This window comes from Humulus lupulus, chromosome 6, assembly GCF_963169125.1.
Source record: "Humulus lupulus chromosome 6, drHumLupu1.1, whole genome shotgun sequence".
Taxonomy (NCBI): domain Eukaryota; kingdom Viridiplantae; phylum Streptophyta; class Magnoliopsida; order Rosales; family Cannabaceae; genus Humulus; species Humulus lupulus.
The window spans coordinates 82,938,455-82,955,253 of NC_084798.1; positions in this window are offsets into that span (position 1 = coordinate 82,938,455).

Below are 16,799 nucleotides of genomic sequence, written 5' to 3' on the forward strand. Positions count from 1 at the left end.
GTTGCCTGCCGTTCTATACTATTACTCCATAAGACCTTAACTATGGGAATACTCTTAGACCGTAATTCCTTCATCCCCTTCTCTAGGATGCTAACCGATCACTCCTCATAACTCAGGCCTTTCTGAAGTGCTAACGTATCGTACTTTAGAATGTGGGATGGCCGTGACACATATCTACACAGCATCGAGATGTGAAACACATTGTGGCTATCTGCTAGAGCTGGCAGTAGGGCTAATCTATATGTTACTGGTCCCACCTTGTCAAATATCTCAAAAGGACCTAAATACATGGGACTAAGTTTGCCTTTCTTACCAAACCACTTCACTCCTTTCATAGGAGATATTCTTAAGAAGACATGATATCCGACTTTGAATTCCACATCTCGTCGCTTGGCATCCGCATAACTCTTTTCCTGACTCTGACCAGCGAGCATATGCTTTCTAATCAGCTCCACTTTGTCTTGAGCCTCTCTAACAGCCTCGGTTCTAAGAAGTTGTCTTTCTCCTACCTCGTCTCAATGTAACAGCGACTAGCATTTCCTTCCATAAAGTAGCTCATAGGGTGCCATACCGATATTTGTCTGGTAGCTACTATTGTAGGAGAACTCTATAAATGGCAAATACTTACTCCACGATCCTCCGAAGTCTAGTTGTAGTGCACCAAATATTTTTTTATTAATTTTGTGCATTGTTTTATTTAATTGTTAAGTGTGATGAATTATTTTTTTTAATTGTTTGGTAGAAATTGTGTGTATCTAATTGTTAATTTTTTTATTTATTTATTAATTTAATTTGTGAATTAAATCAATTTTGATTGAATGTACCAAGGTGCATGGTAAGTAGAGATGCACCTTAGTAATTGAGTGTGTGCATGTGCATGGTTGCATGGTGTGCATGGAATAGATTTTTCTACACATTTTTATTTACTTTTATTAGATTTATTTTATTTAATTAGAAAAAAAAAGGTAGAGGAAAGAGAAGGGTAGACGAAAATGGAGTGGGAAAGGAAAGTATTATATTCCCATTTATTTTTTTCAATCAAATAGCTTAAATTGGAAGAGTACAACTATTTTGGGTAAGGGAATTGTTGACATTTCTCTAAATATCTATTCTTTTTTATTATAATTGATTTTAGGCTTAATTAGGAGAAATGGTTTGGGAAACTTATCCATTTCCCATTGGGACTAGTTATTGCTAGGTTAGATTAAAAGAAAGGAAAGAAAGAAAAGAAGATAACTTTGTGCTCTTGTGACCGTCGACCTAGAGAGAGAAGGAGAGAGAGTGTGCATGAACTAGAGAGAGAAGGAGTAGGAGAAAGAAAGAAGAAGAAAGAAGAGGAAAAGGAGAGGTCAATTCTATAGGTATGATCTTGTATACTTGGTTTGATTCTTAAGTTTACATCATCCTCTCAATTTTAAGTATTGGTTCTTCTTTTCTCTCCTTGTGATGTTTGAATCCCTATAGGTGTCAAGGTCCCTTTTTGCTAGTGTGTTCTTGAATCCACAATCAATAGAGGTAATGGATTCTTCTCTATGTGTTGGTTTGTTAATGATCATGGTTATGTCTTCTTTCTATTTTTTTTTGGGATAATGGTTGATGAAGTTGTGAAAGAGATGTGATTTTAAGATATGAAAACATGCTGATCATGATGAGTGATGTTATGGTGGTTTCAGCCAACAAGAGTATAAGCTTAGATTTAATTTTTTTTTTCAAGCAAGCATGATGGATTTGAATATTAAGATATTGCTAAAGGGTTCTATATGCTTTCGCCATGATACATGATTTGTACTCTTGTTGTTGAATCCACGAATTTGATGAACATGTTTATGAGATTGGTATGTGGATATGATGTATTAATAGGTTAAGGCATGCTAGGTTTGTTTATGTGTTGTGCTTATATTTTGGGGACTTAGGATTCTTAGGGATGGTACCAATATGATTGTACATATGTTCATTGTTTTGAAAATAGGAACATGTTAGGATCTCTTACCTCTTTGCATGTTAGTTTTAACCCTCTTCCTATCTTGTGATCAATTGTGATATTAGGAGCATGCTAGGAATTTCTTGGGTTTTGGAAACAATAAGGAATGAAAATATGTTATAGGTTTCGGCTTATGGGGTGTCATGCATGTTGTGTTTTTTTTCTTCTTGTCACTTATACTTACTAAGAACATGCTAGGTTAATTGGTTAAATGAAGGGCGTGTCTTGATTTTTTAAAAAAAGGATAAATTACAGAATTTCATGATGATTATACTTGCTGATTTTGTGTATATTTGGTGAGGAATTTTGGTGAAACAATGAGTTGCATGCATAAGTAGTGTCTCAAATGATGTGTTGATTTTATGTAAATAAAAAGGGTATTTTATTTCACATTTAAAATGGTATTTTTACTCAATTAATACCTACATTTTTTTATATTTTATGAAGAAAACATAGTTTTTATCCACGCTTATGTTTTTGAGTGATTAAATAGTTGTTGGAAGTTTTGATTAAAAAAAATGCCTTTTAAATGAAACAAATAATTTGAGTATATTGAATAAATTATTTTCCTAAGTTATGTATATGTTAAATTGATATATTTTTTTTAATGTCACCATGAATTTTCACATTATTATTAAGTGCAGTTTTTCTTTACTTTAATGAGAAAATGTTTGAGTTCAAATTCAATTAAGATTTTTAAACAAAATAGATAGTTTCTGAAAGATTAAGTTATTAAGTTAAAAATAATTATTTTGTTTTAAAGTAATGGATTTACACTACATAATTTAAGTCTTAAATAATACAAGTGAAAATATATTTTTCCCACACATAAAATTATATTTTCTCACATTTAATCTTGTAATTTAGAAGAAAATGTTATTTTCTAAAGGAAACATGAAACTTTATAAGTATTTCTAAGTAATTACAAGTTTTATTGTTTCAAAGCAATTTAAAATAATAAATGTACATGTAGATATTATTTTATGAGAAATTTAAAGAGGTTAAATGAATTTGTTTAATCAACTTTAAGACTTAAATAAATAATGGTAAAAAGAAAATGTTGTTGAATTTTTACTTGAAGAGGTTAGAATTGAACATGTAGAAATTATCGTTTTAGGCATCACTTTTTAACAACTCTCCCACGTGTGCATGTCACATGCAAATGCAGTTTTACGTTCAAATATATAACTATTATCCAAACATATAATTTTTACTTTGTAACCATGCATGGATAATAGTTAGAATTGACATTATTCTTTTGTGATTTTATGTGAAAAATGTGCATGGCCCATGCACACATGGGGTGTATGTGTTGGGCACGAGAAATCTCATGTGATTCTAAATAGAACTATTTGATTATGATTATAGGCTCGTTGTGAAGTTTTTCTCATTTTTGTTTGGCTCGAACCTGAGGTATGAAAGTTAGATAGAATTTCTATGTTTATGCTATGAAATTGTAAGAATGGTCTGTTATGAGAATAATGATATGCTATGTATGATGAAGGACTATGAAATATGACGTATTAAAATATATCATGAAATTCTACGATGAATGTGTGTGCAACATGTTTTTTCCTTTATGTTGTTTGAAATGGATTTCATGTGTTTGCATGTTGTATGAAAAAGCAAATGGTTGTTAGCGTGTTGAACGCGACACAACAAAGGGGTTACTAAAGATATAAGATGTAACACGAGTTACTAAGGTATGACATAACTCATAGGGCAGATGCGTCGAGGTTATTCAAGGATTAGAGCCTCTTGTTTACCTCAAGATGTGACATGGGCAATAGAGGCGCCATGTTCACAAAGAATATGATGATGATGTTTTATTTTTGATGATGATGTGTGAGTATGATGACAGTGTTTGATTATAATGATGATGTCTATTTACGATGTATGATAATGATGTTAATTACGATGTATGATGATGTATGGATATGATATATGTAAGAGCTTTATGATATGATTATGTTCTTATTACTTGAAAGGGGGAAAGTAAGGGGGTGAGCTAAAAGCCCAGTAAGGAAGTAGCGCTGTGATGTGAGGAGTTCTGACGTCAGAGTGTGTATGGCGTGGGATTATCCTATGGATGAATAAACGATCAACTTAAATGCAGATTATAAAGAATGATGTTATGGACTTAAATTTTAAAACTATCAGTGAGACTTACACTTTATTTATTTTAAATGTTGCATAAGAACTCTTATTTTTATTTAAACTATTGGGCCCAACATGCATGTTTTATCAAGACCCCACTAGATTTTCATATGTTAAGTGGTTTTCTTCTACAATTTTATGAGTATGGAGACGTTTTGCAAAGTAGTAGTTTAGTGCATTTTACACTAGTACACAAGCGCATAACATATCTTCTAAAATCTGTATGGTACGCTTGGACTATCCGTCGATTTGAGGATGAAATGTCGTACTGAGACTTAGCTTGGCACCCACGGCTTGCTGCAAGCTTCCCCAAAATCTCGATGTAAACACCAATCCTCTATCGGATACTATGGTCTTAGGGATTCCTTGCAGCTGTACAATTTCTCGAACATAAATGTCTGTGTACTGGTCTGCAGTGTATGTTGTCTTGACAGGCAGGAAGTGAGCTGAATTTGTGAGTCTATCCACCACAACCCAAGTCAAGTCGTGTTGCTTACTTGTTCATGATAATCCTGTCATGAAGTCCATGGCTATGTCTTCCCACTTCCATTCTGGAATACTATGCGGTTACAATAAGCCTGCGGGTCACTGATGTTCTGCTTTTACTTGCTGGCATACTAGGCATTTGGACACATATTTTGCTACATCTTGCTTCATTCCTGGCCACCAATATAGTGCCTTAAGGTCCTGAGTCATCTTGGTCGATCTCGGGTGAACAGAGTATGTGTGCCTCTTCTAAAATCTTCAACTTAATTCCATGGTCATCCGGCACGCATATCTGACCCTTATATCTTAAGAACCCATGTCCTGATATAGAGAATTTTGTAGTCTTTCCTTCTTTGACTACAGCCATATACGATAATAATGTGTCATCATGCCCTTCCCCAATCCGTATATCATCTAGTAAACTTGACTGGATGGACAAGTTAGCCAGCTGACCCATGTCTATTTCTGTCCTGGCATTAATCAACACTTGCTATAACGGCTTTTGAATTTCGGATAATACTGCCAGATTTTTGTAACTCTTCCGACTTAACGCATCTGCAACTACTTTTTCCTTTCCTAGGTGGTATAGGAATTCGTACTCATAGTCCTTTACTAGTTCCAACCACCTTCGCTGCCTCATATTGAGTTCCTTCTGCGTGAAGAAATATTTTAAGCTCTTGTGGTCTGTATAAATCTCATATTGTTCTCCATAAAGATAGTGGCGCCAGATTGCGTTGCTCTATTCCTTCAGTTGCCTTGACGCGTAGGCTATCACCTTGTCATTTTGCATCAGCACACATCCCAAACCTTGCTTAGACGCATCACAGTATACTACAAACTTGTTGTTGGGTGTTGGTATGCAAAGTATTGGTGCTGAGCATAATTTATCTTTGAGCAACTGGAAGCTTTCTTGACATTTATCTGTCTAGTTGAACTTTTTCTATTTTCGGGTCAGGTTGGTAAGCAGAGTGGCTATCTTAGAAAAGCCTTCTACAAATCTTCAGTAATAGCCTGCTAGCCGAAGAAAACTTCTAACCTCAGACTCATTCTTAGGTCTTGGCCAATCCTTCACAGCCTCTACCTTAGTTGGGTCTATTGCGACTCCATCTTTGGATACTATGTGGTCATGGAATGCTACTTCTGATAGCCAAAATACGTATTTCTTGAACTTGGCATAAATTTGATGCTCCTTTAGTTGCAACATGGTTAGTCTTAATTGTTCCTTATGCTCGACTTCATCCTTGGAGTAAACCAATATATCGTCATTGAATACAATGACAAAATTTTCCAAGTAATCCTTGAAGACCCAATTCATTATGTCCATAAATGCGATTGGAGCGTTGGTAAGACCAAAAGAAATAACTAGGAACTCATAATGTCTGTATCGAGTCCTAAAAGCTATCTTTGGTATATCTTCTTCCCTTACTTGAGCTGGTGAAAACTGAGTCATAGATCAATCTTTGAAAATGCAGTCGCTCCTTGGAGTTGATCCAATAAGCCATCGATCCAGGGTAGCACATACTTATTCTTAATTATCAACTTGTTCAGCTCACGGTAATTGATACACATCTGGACGCTTTCATCCTTCTTCTTCACAAATAGAACCGGTGCCCCCCATGGCAAGTGGCTTGGTCTAATGAAACCCAACTCTAAGAGCTCTTGTAACTTTGTTTTAAAATCCTTGAGTTCGATAGGTGCCATTCGGTATGGTGCCGTTGAGATAGGCTCGATTCCCAATACTAGTTTGATTGTGAAGTCATTTCCCTAGTAGGGGTAGCCCTTATAATTCCTTTATAATGCGGACGTTTCCAACCTTTAATGGTTTTTCTTATGCCACATCCATGACACTTGCTAAGAATGCATAACATCCTTTCTCTATCATCCTTTGAGCTTTGAGAGATGTGATAAGCGGTGTCCGTAGTCCTGAAACTTTTCCCATAAAACATAGTTTCTGACCCTCTAGAGTTTCAAACTGTTGACCCTGATTTTGGCCAACTGACACGGGGTCAAATTTGCTTGATGTGGAAAAACACATTGGAAAGAATGCGATGATGAAATGATAAAGAACACAAGGGTGTATAGTGGTTCGGCCCCAGAATCTGGTAATAACCTACGTCCACTTCAATTGTTATTAATATAGGACTCAAAGGAGTGATCAAAGAACTAGGGTTCAATGAGTTTCAACAACCTTTGAGGAATAATACAATGTAGCTAATTTGATAACTCTAATCTCTAGTGATCCAACGTCTAGCCGAAGGTCTTCCGATTCGAATTTTTCGTCTCCTTCCGAATCTCCACCTTCATCCAGGTAAGCACTTCGCTCTTTGAGCTTTTCACTATGCCATGCATGTCCTTTCATACTCTGTGATTTTCTGTGTTCTTGAGTAGGGTTTTAAGGGTCTTTCGGTATAAACTCCCCATTGCTCGACAAGAGTTTATCTTTATGCTTTGTATAGGTCAGGACTTTAGTTTGATAGTTAGGATCATTGGTTTGGGGCGTTAGGTTGACGAAAGATTCAACCTTTAAGCCAGGTGAAAAAACTGAAATTTTTCCCGCCCCCTAGGAGTCGAAAAAGTTCTCTTTTAGAAAACAGTTTACTTCCTTTTTTTTTCTTTTTTTTTATCTGTTTTTCAAACTACTTGCATCGCATTTAGCATAGGATTAGGATGCTGCTGGTTATTTAGATACGAGCAACGTTATCCCAATATCCCACACTACTTCGCGGATTGTGTCTTATCTCCTCCATTGTCTGTTTGCAGTTCATATGCAAGACCCTTGGGGAGGAGAAAGACCTATTGAAGACGAGCTCTTGGCCCAACTACTCGAAGGCGAAGAGAACCCATCTACGTTGATCTCAGAAATCTCCTTTTCTCGTCCTAGCCCAAATTGTCCACCAGTTCCTAATCAGAAAATGGCCAGAACAAAAACCAAAGCTCGAAAAAGACGAACCCCTAACTCTCCAAGTCAGCCTTCTGCTGATGCTCCCTCGACCAGTGGTCGAGGTGAATTCGCCCCTGAGACCAACGTTCAGAGGCGTGCCCGTCCTCGCCATGCTGACCAGCCGACTGTCGAGTGGCACGTCGTCCCCCCAAGTTTGGTGACACTTCGAATGATCGCCAACTACTTAAATAGATACAATTAGACGGGGGTGACCCTGGTCAGACCTTCCACCGACCAGCGAGCCAACCTGCCAGGAGGAGCTTACGGCGCCTGGTTGAGGTACCACATCAAGGCAGGTGCCACCCTGCCTCTTCATTCATTCTTTCAAGGGGTGGGAAACTATTTTGGGGTAGCCCCCTTTCAGATCACCCCGAATGGGTATAGGATGTTGGTCACACTCTATATCCTCTACAAGCTCAAAAAATAGCCAGCTCCTTCTCCACATGAGGTCAATTTTTTGTTTGTCCTTAAGTCCAACCCCAACCATGATGGTACGGGGTTCTTCCATTTCTGCCACCAGGAGACCGGGCACACCTTTCTATCTGATACCACTGACATCTCCAACATGGGGAAGTACCATCAGGATTACTTCCTTATGCCCGACATCGCCGCAGAAAATCTGGCCTTCACTCGAGGAGGTAAAAAAGAATCCTTCACTAGTGGTTTCCGTACTTTAATCCTTTCTTGTCATAATACTTCGCTATTGTGTTCCAGGCCCATGGTTACGCCCGGCCCCCACTCTGGGAATGGAGTTGAGGGCGGCACTCTTAGCCAGCATGCCAAATGCTGCTAATAGTGTAAAGAATTTAATTAATGAGGCTAACCTTAGGTTGGCTGGCCTTTGGGGTTCCCAACTTGCGAATAACGAACCCTCGGCGGGTGGTGTTCACGTCGATGCAGAACCTGACCAGGAACCCGAGCAGCAACCTCAGGTACCCCCTCCATGGAGGAGGCCAACTGGGGTTACGATCAAGGAACCTGCCGTTCCCCACCGAGCAGCGGAATCTTCGGTCCCCGCGGGCAAGGGGAAACAAAAGGCTGCCGAGCCTGCCGAACTATCTGATGACTCGTTAGATGTAAACGGTACAATAACCTCGTTTTTAAATAATTTTCCAATTCCCTCTCATCTATTTGATGGGGATGGAAACTTTAGGAATGCCCCTTATTTATACTCAGATTTCTTCCAGGAACTAGGTAGTTCAGTAGATAATGTTACGACCAGTAGTTGTAGCTCGGGTACTTTGCTTGTAATCCTTTTACTTTAATCTCTGTTTTCCCGTGACCCTTTAATCTCACTGTTTGAATTGTTTCTCTTGGTGCAGGTATGGACTCCGAGGACTTCTTCGAGCATTACCAAGCTGTCGCTGCCTCCTCTGTCCCGAAGAAGGACAGCAAAAGGGCTCGAGAGGAAAGCAGCAAGACCCCTTCGAAGAAGGCCCGGACAGAAGATACTCCTGCCACTACCCCCTCCAAGGAGGACTTACCACCTCCGCCCCCTCCTGAGCAGACGACACCCACGCCTGAGAATCCACAGCCCTCCTCCAGGGCCACTGACAAGGAGACTTTGGACAATCTGTCCGAAGGCTCCCTGTCCAGCCTCGTGGTCGGGTCGGCCAGGGAAAGGATATACAAGCTCTCAAAGGACAGACGCAGCCAGGCCGCCATCAACGAAACTGCCTCAATGGAGGTTGACCAAATCATCAATAGAGGGTTGAATGAGATAGTCAGCGTAAGTCACCTTTTGCTGTTTCATCATTTATGTCTGACTTCTCTTCCTTACTTTTTCATTTTTCATCTTTAGGGGCTGCTGTCTTTAACTGCTAGTTGGCGCCGTGCTGGGGCGTTGGTTTCCCGTGGACAGAACTTTGACTCCCGGCTTGCTCACGCTAAGCAAGCACTTGAGGGTGAGAACAAAAAGCTGCTCGAGGAGAACGAGGAGCTGTCCAAGCTGAATGAGCAGTTGTGCGAGGACCAAGCCACTCTGATCCAGGAGCATCAGGATAGCCAGGGGGCCCTGAAGAAAGCAAACGAGGAGCGGCACAAATGGAGGGAAAGTTCTGTACTTATCACCCAAGAGTGTAAACAGCTCAAAATCGATCTGATCGCCAGCAGGGATGAGGCGAAGAAGCTTGAAGAGCGGGTGCGGGAGCTTGAGGGGTGAGTGCAGGAGGTCGAGGAGGACGGGACCAAAAATTTAAAGAAGTACAGGGAAGCCACCTTTCTCTATTTCTACGATTTCTGGAAGCACAACCAGGGGGCCAACATTAACTATCTCTCCGAGTGGTTGCAAAGGACACTGATGGCGCAGTGCGCTACTCGGTTGGAGGCAGAGGAGAGAGCCAAGGCCAAAACCCCTGCTACTGATGCCGAGGCTGGTCCTCCGATTGATCATAGCACTCCTCCTAATCCAGAAGACCCTCCCACTCCCCAATAATTCTCTTTTTATTTTTCATTCAGCTTTTATGGCCCACGGGTCTGTTTGTAAAGAAAATTTATTTTTATTGCTGCGAGGGCAGCTTTTTTACTTATAACTGGACAATTGCATCTGAGCAATAATGCTCGTGGTGCAAAAGCTTTTTACTTTTAATAGAACAATTACATCCGAGCAATACTGCTCGCAGTGTAAAAGATTGCTTTTTTGATATTATAATGTTTCTTTTATTATAATATCTGTTTGCATGACCAAACTTAGCATAGTACTTTGGTTTGATTTATCGAAACATAAATTTCGAAAAATACTCTAAGTACCGTAGCATGCTTTCACTCATTTTGTTCATGTGTTTACATACTCTTTGGTATGCTTTGCTATCGATGTACCTTATATGCCCCCCAAGTGATCGAGGAGCTCTAGGTCCTTGGTCACTTTCCTTGACCACGACCTGTGCGAACATTACTGCTCGATAGTAAACATAACATAATACAACAAAACAACACACGTAATGAACAAATACTTGTAAAACTAAATTCACAAAGGTTGGCAAGAATGACTAGCTGCGCCCAGTCCCTTATAATCTCGTATTAAAAATGGACTAATCATGTCTTTACGAGTGATCTTAAAAAGTTCTTACACTTATAAGCGATTAGCCATACAACGTGGCTAACCCTTTTTCGAAACTTGTAAAAAGTAAAAATTAATACAAGCTAGTCCTTTAAAAAGGACTGTTTATTGGTAGTACTTGCGCAGGTGCTCACTGTTCCAATAGCGTGGAACGAGATCTCCATTTAAGCCTGCAAGTTTGTAGGTGCCTGGATGAAGGACTTCTTCAATCTGGTAAGGTCCTTCCCAGTTAGGTCCGAGTACTCCAGCAGTAGGGTCGCGGGTATTTAAGAAAACTCGTCGTAGCACCAAGTCACTGACGTTGAATTTCCTTTCTTTCACCTTTGAGTTAAAGTACCGGGCGACCTTTTGCTGGTACGCAGCAACTCGGAGTTGGGCTTTCTCTCGTACTTCTTCGATTGAGTCTAGGGACTCCATCATTAGTTGGCTGTTCTAGCCCTGGTCGTATGTAATGCGTCGATGTGAGGGGGGATCTAATTCGACGGGTAACATGGCTTCATATCCGTAGGCTAAGGAAAACAGGGAATGACCTGTCACTGTTCGATGAGAAGTTCGATACGACCAGAGGACTTCAGGCAGCTGTTCTGGCCATGCTCCTTTAGCGTCTTAAAGCCTTTTCTTCAGGGTGTCTTTAAGCGTTTTATTCACTGCCTCGACCTGCCCATTTGCTTGTGGATGCGTGACTGAAGAAAAGCTTTTAATGATCTCGTGCCTTTCGCAGAAGTCTGTGAATAAGTCACTGTCAAATTGGGTTCCGTTGTCTGAGACAATTTTCCGAGGCAAACCATATCAGCAAACAATATTCTTGATGACAAAGTCAATAACTTTCTTGGTCGTTATGGTAGCGAGTGGTTCAGCTTCGACCCATTTAGTGAAGTAGTCGACTGCTACAACTGCGTATTTTACTCCACCTTTCCCCGTGGGCAGGGATCCAATCAAGTCGATACCCCATACTGCAAAAGGCCAAGGACTCTGCATCTGTTTTAATTCGTTTGGAGCTGCGCGTGGGATTTTGGAAAATATTTGACACTTATCACACTTTCGTACAAACTCCATTGAATCTTCGTTCATGGTCAACCAGAAATAACCCTGCCTTAAAAAAAATTTCGCCAAACTTTGCCCCCCAACGTGATCCCCGTAGAAGCCTTCTGTATTTCTTTCATTAGCTTCTTAGCTTTCTCTGGTGTAATACATCTGAGAAGTGGCATGGAATATCCCCTTCGGTACATAACACCATCGACCAGTATGTACCTAGCAGCTTGCCTTTGAAGAGTTCTGGCCTTGTTTCTATCTGTCGGTAATACACCATTTGTCAGATACTCCAAGTAAGGTGCCATCCATGTATCTTCCATTCGGACTTCCATACTGGCTTCAATTGCTCGTAAGCTTGGCTCACTCAATCTTTCCAATGGCACAATATTCAAAGTGTCAGCATCTTTCGCGCTCGCGAGTTTGGCTAAGGCATCTGCGTTTGAATTCTAATCCCGCGGTATTTGCTGGAGGGTATACTTTGTGAACTGGGCTAACTGGTCTTTAGTTTTATTCAAGTAGGCCACCATTTTTAGGCCTCGTGCTTGATATTCCCCTAGAACTTGATTCACTACCAGCTGTGAATCACTGTAAATATCCAGCGCCTTTATGCTCATGTCTTTTGCCATTCTTAATCTAGCGAGGAGTGCTTCGTATTCGACTTCATTATTTGACGCGGTGAAGTGGAACCTAATGGCACAGTGAAATCGATGCCCTTCTGGCATTATCAAGATCATTCCTGCTCCTGCATGAGATTCGTTTGACAACCCATCTGTGAATAACTTCCACGAAGGAGCTTTATCTTGAGGCTCTGGCGCTCTAGGCTGTTCGCACTGCTCGCTGTCCGGGAGTTTGGTGAACTCTGCAGTAAGATCAGCCAAGACTTGTCCTTTTACTGCTGCTCGCGGTGAATAAGTAATATCAAACTGCCCCAATTCGACTGTCCATTTTAATAAACGCCCAGTTGCCTTTGGTTTTTGGAGGACTTGCCAAAGGGGCTGGTCAGTTAAGAATGTAATGGGATGGGCTTGGAAGTAAGGACGTAGCTTCCTTGAGGCCAAGATTAAACAGTATGCTAACCTCTCGATGGGAGGATACCTCAGTTCTGCTCTGATCAGCCTTTTGCTTACATAGTAAACCGCTTTTTGTACGCCTTCTTCCTCTCGTACTAGTACCGCACTAGCAGCGACTTCAGTGATCGCCAGGTAGATGAACAAAGTTTCTCCTTCGATAGGCTTCGATAAAATGGGAGGCTGTGCCATATGGGCCTTCAAGGCCTGAAAAGCTTGCTCGCAGTCTCCTGTCCATTCAAATTTCTCATTGCCCCTAAGCAGATTGAAGAAAGGGGCGCACTTGTCCGTTGACTTTGAAATAAATCTACTTAGGGTTGCAATCCTCCTGGTTAAACTTTGTACATCTTTGATCTTCTCTAGCGATTTCATGTCGATCAGGGCTTTTATCTTGTCGAGTTTGGCCTCGATTCCTCTTGAATTAACAATGAACCCGAAAACTTCCCTGATCCAACTCCGAAGGAACATTTGAGAGGATTTAGTTTCATCTGGTATTTGTTCAATACATCAAAACACTTTTGCAAATCCTTCACATGTCCTTCTGCCTTTTTTGACTTTACCAGCATGTCGTCCACGTATACTTCCATGTTTACTCTGATCAATTCTTTAAACATGTGGTTAACTAACCGCTGGTAAGTTGCACCTGCGTTTTTCAGTCCGAAGGGCATTACTATATAACAGTATAAGCCTGTATCGGTCTAAAAGTAGGTGTGATCCTCGTCAGGGGGACGCATGCTGATCTGATTGTAGCCCGAGTATGCATCCATGAAAGAGAGGATCTCGTGTCCTGCAGTAGCATCGACCAACTGGTCGATCCTTGGGAGTGGGAAGCAATCCTTCGGGCAGGCTTTATTGAGATCTGTAAAATCCACACAGGTTTGCCATTTGCCGTTAGGCTTGGGAACCAGTACTAGATTAGAGACCCACGATGGATAAAACGCCACCCTGATGAACCCATTCTCCTTTAGTCTCTCAACTTCTTCTTTTAAGGCTCTCGACCGATCCTTATCGAGCAGCCTTCTTTTCTATTGCACAGGTGGAAAACTCTTGTCTATGTTCAGGACATGGCTGATAACTGTAGGGTCTATTCTAGCCATGTCTTTGTGCGACCAGGCAAAGACTTCCTGGTTCTTCCGCAAAAATTCCACCAATGCATGCTTCGTGGTTGGTTCTAGGTTTTTCTCGACCTTCACGACTCTGGTCAGGTCTTTCTCGTCAAGTTGGACCTCTTCCAGGTCCTTGACGGGTCCAACGTTTTCTTCAAAATCCCCAAAGCAAGGATCTAAATCTCTATCCTCACTTTGGGCAACACCCTATTTGGTGACTTCATCACCGGATTGGGCTTGTGTATCAATTTCCATCTGCAACCAATCTGAGGGAGTGCTCTTTGACGTCCCCTTCTTTGCCTTCATGACTGAGGCGTTGTAGCACTCCCTGGCCTCCCTCTGGTTTCCCAACATGCGTCCTACCCCTGCGTCTGTCAGGAATTTCATGGCTAAGTGCCACATAGAGGTGACGGCCCGTAGATCAACCAGTATAGGCCTCCCAATGATGGCATTGTACGCCGAGGGACAATCGACTACTATAAAAGTAGCGAGTAATGTCCTGGTAGCAGGCGTTGTACCTGCTGTCACTGGTAGTCTGATTGACCCTGCGGGGGCGAGTCCCTCACCAGAGAAGTCGTATATTGTTTGATTGCAGAGCTCCAGGTCCTTAACGGACAACTTCATGCGTTCCAGCGAAGAATTATACAAGATGTTCACCGAACTTCCTGTGTCAACCAGCACTCTCTTCACCATCATGTTGGCCATTTGGATTTCCACGACTAGCGGATCGGAATGTGGGAACCGGACATGTTGGGCATCACTATTAGAGAAGGTTATTTCACCCTCTTCTGATCGAGCCTTTTTTGGCGCGCGGTCATCTACAGTCATCATCTCGATGTCCTAGTCGTGGCGCAGAGTTCGAGCATATCGTTCTCTGGCCTTTCCGCTGTTTCCCGCGAGGTGCGGGCCTCCACAGATGGTTAACAATGTGCCAGTCACAGGGTCAGGCTGCAAAGGTGGCGAGCGTTGGTGCGTGGGCGCTTGCTCGTTGCCACCTGGAGCTTCTCGTTGGGAATTTCCCGAGGCCCGTATATATCTTCTCAAGTGTCCTTGTCTAATAAGGAACTCGATTTCATCCTTCAGCTGGTTGTATTCGTTGGTATCATGTCCGTAGTCATTATGATAACGACAGAACTTGGTAGTGTCTCTTCTCGAAATATCCTTTCGAATGGGGGCAGGCTTCTTATAGGGCACACTGAAACTCATGGCCTGGTAAACCTCTCCTCGAGACTCAACTAGGGCAGTATAGTTAGTGAACCGAGGTTCATAACGGTTACCATTGGCTCGTTTATTTTCAGAGGTGGAAGGCTCATTGTGTGGCCGTTTCCCCCCATTCTTTCCATTGCCGTTGCCGTTCCCGTTGCCTTAGCCGTTACCATTGGGCTTGGACCCATTGGCGACTTTGGTGGGCTCGGCGGTCCCCTTGTCCTTGCCTGGAGGCTTTTCTTCGTCGGCGATGGCATCTTCGAGCTTGATGTAGCGATCAGCCCGATCCAAGAATTCCTGGGTAGTTCAAACCCCATTTTTCGGAGGCTTTCCCAGAGAGGCGTGCGGCGCTTAACCCCTGCAGTTATGGTCATCATTTTTCCTTCGTCTCCCACTGTCTTTGTTACAGCAGCTGCTCGCATGAAGCGCTGGACGTAGTCTTTCAGTGGTTCTCCATCCTGCTGGCGTATTTCTACCAGCTGGTTCGCCTCAGTCGGGTGCACACGACCCGCGTAGAACTGTCCGTAAAAATCCTTTACGAACATTTCCTAGGAAACTATACTTGCAGGAGGGAATTTAAAAAACCACTCCTGTGCGGCATCAGAAAGTGTTGCAGGGAAGATCCTGCACCAAGCGTCTTCGGACACTTTCTGAATGTCCATTTGTATCTCAAACTTGTTGACGTGAGATACCGGGTCACCATACCAATCAAAGTTCGGAAGCGTAGGCATTTTAAACTTGCTAGGAGTTTCTGCCATAGCTATCCTCTGGACGAAAGGAGTGCCTTTCCTCCTGTCGTGGTTGATGTAAGATGTTCTTCCCCCAACCAGCTGTTGCACTGCCTGTTTGAGGGCATCTATCTGGGCATGCACAATGCTAGGAATCGCCGTGGCCTCTTGTGCTGGGGAGACGTACTCGCTGTGCCGCTCACGGTGATCGTTGAGTACATCTCTTAAGTCCTCGTCTCTCCTCGGCTACTCGCTAGCTCTGAGCTGGTTGAAGACATTATTTTGTCTGGGCTGCCCCCCAGCATCCCGTCTGTCGGGTTGGTCATCCTAAGGTGGCTGGATTCTGCCTCCCCCTCTTTCTTCATTCCTCTGACCAACATTTCCTCTACCTGAATCGGCCTCATTATAACCATGGCCGTCTCTGAATCTTGATTGGCTATGGTGGGATCGACTGTTCCCGCGATTGCCTTCCCGGGCTGGAACCTCCCGAGCGTTAGAGGGTGGTCTGCGTTGGTCATTAGGTCCCCGTGCATTACCATGCCGTGGGTGGCCTCGGACCGCAGAGCCTAACTCTGAGATCCTCCTGGTTCCAGGAGGATGCTGTCCTCTGCTCGAAGGGTTTGGCTCGTAGCCCCTATGGCGTCTAGGACTACGAGGCTGCTGCCCAGTCCTATTCTGCCTCTGCTGCGGGGGATTGCTGTGACCAGCCTGGGATGGAGGTTGTGCCTCAGGGTCTCCTAGCGGGACATCGTCCTGAGGCGCCAGTGGCTGCTCGGGCCTTTGGGGGCTCGAGGGTTAGATAGGCGGGCTAGGATTGGGACCCCTATAGGGTGGCCCATTCGCGGGTTGATCAGGTTGCGAGGCAGGTGCAGCCTGATTCCTAGCCAATTGCAAGGCTGCCTCGAGGGCTGCCATGGCCTCGCTCTGGCGACGGTCCATCTCCGCCTGCCTTTCACTCAGCTCCAAGCGCTGCCGTTCAATTTCTTGTTGCTGCCGCGCCATGATTTCGGCAGCACTTTTCTAGCCGACCCTCAGAT